The 7,845-nt window shown below is 41.2% G+C and overlaps 1 non-coding gene across 1 annotated transcript; it reads left to right on the top strand.

The window, feature by feature from the left end:
* Positions 1 to 4,688: 4,688 nt before the first annotated feature.
* On the top strand, positions 4,689 to 4,770 carry TRNAL-CAG. Its single transcript has one exon. It is a non-coding gene; the product is annotated as a tRNA-Leu (tRNA).
* The last annotated feature ends 3,075 nt before the right edge of the window (positions 4,771 to 7,845 follow it).

Consider the following 7,845-nt stretch of genomic DNA (forward strand, 5'->3'; position numbering starts at 1 on the left):
GATGCCTAGTAACTATGAATTTGTTGTCGGTTTGTCAGTTATTCCCTATTGCAATATTATCATCTTATCAATTTTTTAGTGTAACATAGGCGATTAATTCTTCAAGGGCAGCAGGCATTGAATTTGTAGATAAAACATTGAAATATAAAGTTGTTTGCTAGTAGCAACCTCTTCATTAGTTACAGATCTGTTTAATGTGGAATTATTGGGATGACTTTTGCTTCCACAGCGATTGTGCTTACTGAGTGATATTGGTGGATTGTAACGGCAGAAGTTTGAGTTCCTTTTATGGTTGAAATTTTCTGAAATGGGTAGTTTTATCATTATTGGTTCATACACTTTGTTTCATTGCTTATTGGAAGAATGTTCAAAACTACAAATGTAAAACACATTCTAACAAGTGGTGCTGTATAATTGTATTGATGTACAAGGAATATAATTTAATACAATCAAGAAAGTGAATCAAAGAACACATACATGTATGCATGGCCCTAAAAATATGTGCAAGGTGCCTATGTTTTCAAAACAGCCCAAAGGTAAACTTAATCCTCCACTGGCCAGATGCATTTTCTTTGAATGTGGGTTTTCATGCTGTTTCAATGAATGTGAATTTCAAGGGCAGAGAAATTTACTGCTCATGCTGAGTCTGTTTTCATTGTGAGACTGTATTGTTTGTTTAGCAAATGGCTATCAGTGTTTATACTATTTTTTCCAAAATATGTAATCGTTGCAGAAGTAAATAAGAAAACAGTATGCATACTGACAGGTTTGAACAGTGTTTACGGTAAATGGGGAGAAATAGCCAAGTAATGGAAAACTGGAATGGCTGGGGAGGGGGCTGCTGCTGAGGGAATAAGGGTTGCTGCAGGAGGGCCTGCTCTGGGGGGGGGGCCCAGATCTATTGCCCTGCCTAGGGCCCCATTTGACCATGATCCGGCTCTGGTATTTTGCACTGTAAATATTATAAATTATCGAAAGTTGGAATAAAACAACAAAGTGTCCTTTATTGCCAAACATGGAACAAAAACACTTGTTATTTTGCAACTGACACTTCATTGTTTCATTCCAACTTCTGATAGTTTATTGTTTCCACTGTTATTTACTGTTAATTGATAATGGTCATATTGTTGAACATGCCAGTGGAGTTCTTTGGTTTGTGGACCTCAGCTGAAGTGACGGCGGCCCACCCAGGTACATTCTGGGCAGTCATTTATGAAGTAATAACTGCAAAAATAATGAGGATGATGATGATGATGGTGATGATAAATAAGACTTAATGCAGGCAAGAAACTAAAATAAGTTTGAATCTGCTGTTACTATGTTTTCAGAAGTTAATACAGTTTTTTCCTTGCTTTAAGTCTTTTTCTCTCATTTTTTTCATTACTGCAAGTTGGCCCCAGTTTTGTTGTTTTGTTAGATTCTTAAAGTCATGCAAGAACCATTACTTTATTTAAAAGCACAATAAAAATACTGTGTTATTTCTATTCTGCTTATAAAGCTTCTTGCCTGAATTTAAGCCTTCAGTTGACTTATTACTAGTGTTATTTTTCAAGTTGCTCAGTTTTTGTTGCACTTCTGTTTTATTTAATTGAACAAAAGAAAATAAATGGAGCAAGTGGAGCTTGAAAATGGTAAACTGATTTTGCTCACAGTTCTTATTTAAACCTCAATACCTCATAGCTCAAGGGATAAAGCCAAAAACATAATGGGTCAGGAAAAAGGTCAAAGGTCTAGAATTAGGGACAGATTTTAAGTATAACATTGTTCTTATATGCTTAGTTGCTAGAAAAACAGGTTTTGCATTAGCATGCATTTTCTGAAGGATATGAAGTCTAGAAGTCTGAAACTCAAGTGTCTATCATTATTTAAGTTTTGCAATCCTCCTAAATTTGCCAGAAAAGCACATCTTATGAGGAACAGACCAAAATATGACACAAAATCAGGGACAGTCAAACATGCTGTGATCTATCATCCTCTTAGGACAAGAATCAGGGAGAAAGAATGTGAAAGGCTCAAAATCATGGGCAAATTTTAAGCTTTACTCTTGTCACCAAAACAATGGATGAAGGTAAAACAGTTCACACCACATTACCTTGTCCTGGCCAAGTCTTTTGATACAATCCCCTACTCAGGTATAGCAGAAAAGCTGAATAAACTGGGAATAAGCCCTTATATCACTAGCTGGACTGCCAACTGGCTCACAGGATGTGGGGGATAAAAATAGTGGAGGCTACCTCTAGAAAGAGACCACTCACCAATGGAGCCCCCAGGTTTCAGTGCTGAGGCTTTTCCTGTTTGGCATCTACTTTTCAGAAGTAAAAGCAAATACCAAAGGGCTTTGGCTGGCTAAGTTTGAGATGACTGTAAGCTCGGAGCAATTATTGAATCCTCAAATGACTTAACCATCATGCAGGAACATTTGTCCCAAATAATAACTGGTGCCAGAATCATAAATTAAAACTAAACTCCAAAAAAACATTACTGTATCCTTTAGGAAGTTGTATACCCCAGGGAACTACCAAATTGAGAATACACCTCTGAGAGATGACCCAGTTGTTTGGCATTTGTGAACTTGTGTGGACAGTGACCTTACTTTCAACCAGCATGTGCCCAATGTCATAAGAAAGTCTTTCTATATTGGCACAGCTTATGAACAAATTAATTGCAACTAGATCTAGAGATGTTATTGCCCCCCTTTACAAAGCACTCATTTGGTCAATCATTTTGTATAATGCCCACTTTGGCATGTATCTGTCCAGACATATGCAACAACTGGAATGCCCAGAGTGATACCTTACTAAAAGGATACAAGGTCTTATGTGGACCACCTCAAAGCCTTATCACTATACTCAGTATGCTACAGAGTGGTAAGAGTTGACCTGTGTCTGGTATACAAGGCATCCTCCGGCCCAATACTGATGGACCTACTGAACATCAACAGGTCAAATGGCATCAGAAATACCCAGTGCAGATATCTAAACAGAATGGCATTGATAGATGGATATATATCACAGATGATACCACTGTTTCAGAATAGACTCTCCATTCAAGTAAAACAAAGCTTATACCTGTTCATATTCAGATACAACTTGGATCTAAGGATGGGTAATAGAAAATGCACCCTACAATTGTCCCTCGTGACACTAATGGATAGAGACATTTCCTAAATCCTGCATCCCTTACGTGGGTCCCCTCAAATTATCTATGGTATGATCACAATTACTCTCACTAGGGCTAATATACAATTATCAACCATGGGATGGGTAAGACCAATCAGGAAATGTTAATTCAAGCACCAAAAGGGAAATTGGCTAAGCTTAAAATGTCCTCCAAGTGAACCTATGTTGAGGTAGTAAATAGTTTTAAAAATAATTGCCCTTTTTTTGATCACTAAGTGGCCCTCTCACCCACCGCCCGCCAGTCTTCAACAGCTTCTGTCACGTCTTCTTATTGCTATGACATCTTTGCAAGGTAAGTCTCTGAGCCTTAGCTGATTTTCTAGAGGGTTAGGGATGTGATATGCATTAACCCCTATTTCATGTTGAAAGTTGTCTCAGAATTCACCCTCAGTTAGTCTATTAATACCCCTGTGTTCTTCCCAGGACCAAAGAATAAGGGAGAGAGGTTACGTCATATCTTGAATGTGCATCAACCTCTCAGGTACTACCTTGACAGAACGAAACCCTTTAGGAAGGCTGAAAGGCTTTTTATTTCCTACACAGGTGCAAAGAAAGTTCAACCTGTCTTTAAGCAAACTATTGCACATTGGTTGTCCTCTGGTATTATTTTTTGTTACATCAACCACAACAAGGCGAATCCAGGCAAGATAAAGGCACATTGCTCCACAACCTTTTCCTCTTTAGTGACGTATTGAAAAGGAGTGGATTCTAGAAGTATTCTAGTAGCAGTAACTTGGCCCACTGTCCAGATTTACAAGTCACTGCAAGCTGGATGCCTTTTCTAAATCCAGAGCAGGCTTCACTAGGACCATTGTCCAGGGGCTCCTGTGCCCTCATCCTTCCTCCTCCCAGGTTAGGTAAGCTTTCGGAATTGACCTATATGCCAGTAAAGCAGTGTGTTTATTGAACATGATACAGTTCTGGAAGAGCTACTTACTTGTAACAGTAGATGTTCATAGAACATACTGTCTTACTGGTATTACCCACCCACCATCCCCCTTGTTTGGATGTACATAGTTTGGGGTTGGAGTTGAATTATGCTCCGTGGCCTTTTTTGTGGTTTTTGGTTTGGAACAGTAAGTGTTCACAAGCTTGTGTTTTCATTTTCTCTTCCTTCTGGACCCTAGAAACTGAAAGGATTCTGTCTGTACTCTCAGACGATTGGTCCATCACACAGACAGGAAGGGGGAGGAGCTCTGAGCCTTAGTAGACTGTTAAAAATAGGGTAGCAGAGTGCTACTACCCATATAATAGTTAGACAGTATGTTCTATGAACATCTGCTGTTAAAGCCAAGGAAGACGTAAGCTACTGTATCTTTCACTGCGTTCCACTGGGAGAAATAAAAGCTGCACTGAGATAATTTTGATGAATAACAGCAGTTGTTAGCTGTAAGTTGACATGATTGCATTAACAGGAAATATTATAGCCATACCTCTTACCTGTCCATAATTTTGTAGAATGTCCATATGTTTACATCGTATTTTTAGTCTGCTCCTCCTAAGGAGGGAGATAGTGTGGCCGAGCGGTCTAAGGCGCTGGATTCAGGTTCCAGTCTCTCTGGAGGCATGGGTTCAAATCCCACCACTGCCAGTTTAAGAATGTGAACTGCTGTCAAGCATTTTTAATTCTCTCTCAGACTTCACTTGCCTGTCACACTACCCCAAGCATGTGAACCTGACAGGGAATTGGAGCATTTGAGAGTTTCAGTTAGGTTCCTTAACGGGCTCTTCGAGTGCATGACTAGTACCTTCCTATGAACTCACCCTCAGGACCTTTTGTTGGTGTGAATGACCTGAGACGTACCTCCCTGAACTGCATGAAAAGAGACATGAAAGACCTGTCCAATCTTGTAGCCCAGTCAGGTATGACCCTAGCCCTGAGTAGCATCCTGCCATCACCCAGAATGATACCACAGTACAAGGACACAATGATTGACTTCAACAATTGTCTAAGCTACTGGTGTCATTCTAAGGGGATCCAGTATCTGTCTGCCTGGGATGACATGATCGACAGACCACAATGCTTTTTCAGAGATGGCCTGTACCTGTCGCATTTGGGATTCTGGATACTGGCTAAGGCTTTTGCCACCCCTATAGTGCCTTTTTTAGGCAAGGTTCAAATGACAAACTCACCACCTTAACAGGTACAAGCAAGGAAAATCTGAGGATAATGCTACTGAGTGCTAGAAGTCTAAACCTCAAAATGCATTCACTCGAGGCACTCCTTAAAATGGAGAACATTGACATCTGTGCAGTGACAGAGACCTGGTTCAAGGCTCCAGAGAGCACTCTGGCATTACCAGGCTATAATTCATACTACACCTTTTGGCCACATAACCTGGACTGAAACACTAAAGGCAGAGGCGTGTCCATATTCATTAAGGATATCCACACCTCCAGACTAGCTGCTCAGCATAATGCTTCCGAGATTATTCAAGTGCAACTAACTCTGGGCAAGACCGCAATCCAAATTGTAGCTTGCTACAGATTCCCCACCATGCCCCAGGATTCCCACTCCTCATTTCTTGATACACTTGAAAATATTAGGGTACAATCTAACACCCTAATAATGGTTGATTTCAACTACCCCACCATTAACTGGGAAATCTACTCATGTACCAACTCTCTTGCTCAACGTTTTCTGGAATTCATAAATTCCAATGTCTTGGATCAGCTTATCCACACCCCCACCAGGGGCAGCAATATCCTAGACCTGGTCATTACCAACATGGGCAACTGGTGTTCCACACCAGAGGTCAATTCCTCATTGGTCAGATCCGACCACAAGCTAATCACCCTAGACAGCCACATCCCACTCCCACCCCCCATTAGGGAAACCACCGTAAAAAATTTCTCCAAAGTCAACTTCATGCTTCTTAAGACAGAAGTGGTAAACTTCACGACATCCATGCAGACGGACAATAGAGGTACAACTGCTGAATCCTACACAAATGTACTATATAAGCACTTACACAAGTGCATGGATCATGCAATCCCTAACAGAACCAAGATGCTATCCTCCAAAAAAAGGAAGCCAATCTGGTGGTCGCCTGCCATAAACAATCTCTGCAACAGAAGAAAGAAACTGTTGCAAAAAAGAGTAAAATCCCATGATTGGAGGAACTCCCTGGTCAGCCTCAGTAAAAAGCTGAGATCCCTCATAAAATCCTGCAAAGCTAGTTATGAAAACAAAATTGCCACTGATTCTAAAGACAACCGCAAAGCATTCTATAGCTATGTCAAGAATCTCAATGGTAACACTCAGATCTGCTCTGAGCTACAGCGCAAAGGCACTAAATATACAGAACCAACTGATATTGCCAACATCCTGGCAGATAGGTCCAGTGCTAACTTTACCCCCTCTCTATACCGGAAAAATGCAAAGTTCCTGTAATCATGGCTGCACAGGTAAAAACCACACTCTCCAAAGCCAAGAACAGAGCATCCATGGGACCTGACAACATCCCAGGTTGTGTTCTATACGAACTACAGAATGAACTGGCACCCCACCTAAGTACCATGTTCAATCATAGCCTCACCTCAGGCTTTGTGCTCACTGCATGGCACATAGCAACAGTTGTCCCACTCCACAAAGGGGGAGCCACCACGGACCCTGGAAACTATTGCCCCATTAGCCTGACGAGCCTGGTCTGCAAGGCTATGGAACATATCATCACAGAACTTCTAAACAAAGACATTGGTAATCTCCAAACTTTGGACCGCACCCAGTTCGGGTTTGTAAAAGGCAGATCATGTCTCCTAAACCTGATAGACTTCTTTGAAGCGGTCATCAAAGCTGTAGATGAGGATAAGGTGGTTCTCACAGCCTATCTAGATCTCGCCAAGGCTTTTGACACCATCCCCCACTCTGCAATTATAGATAAACTCACTAAACTAGGTATAAATACCTATGTCACAAGATGGATTGCCAACTCGGTCACTGACAGAACCCACACTGTGAAAGTAGCAGACTCCAAATCCGACTTCAGACCAGTGACAAGTGGAGTACCACAGGGTTCAGTCCTGGGTCCCCTCCTGTTTGGTATCTACTTCTCAGAAGTACAGGCTAACACAGAAGGTCTTTGGCTAATGAAGTTCGCAGATGACTGCAAACTAGGAGCCATAATCGAAACTCCTAATGATGTGGACATCCTACAAAAGGGCCTCATTGAGACAGATGCCTGGTGTCAAAGCCATGGCCTCAAGCTCAATGCCAAAAAGTGCATTGTCATCCCTTTTGGTAAAAACTCTGTACCCATGAACTACCACATAGGCAGTAGTAAACTTAACACTGAAAGTGTGATAAGAGACCTTGGGACACAGGTGGACAATAGTCTCTCCTTTGATAATCACATAGCCACAGTAGTCAGGAAATCCTTTTATGTGGCACACCTCATCACAAATGGTTTCTCATCCAGGAAAAAAGAGGTCATTGATACCCTCTACTCGTCACTCATTACACCCATTATAGAGTACAATGCCCGTTTTGGTATGTACCTCACAAGACATCTACAACTAGAAAGGCCACAGAAATACCTCACAAAGAGGATTACCAGACTCAAAAAGATGCCCTATGCAGACCATCTCAAAAAACTCCAGGTTTACTCCGTTACATATCGCCTACTCAGAGGTGATCTCTGCTTAACATACAAAGCTATGTCAAACC

Source organism: Protopterus annectens, chromosome 13.part0 (genome assembly GCF_019279795.1).
Source record: "Protopterus annectens isolate FY-2018-M chromosome 13.part0, PAN1.0, whole genome shotgun sequence".
NCBI classification, from domain to species: Eukaryota; Metazoa; Chordata; order Ceratodontiformes; family Protopteridae; genus Protopterus; species Protopterus annectens.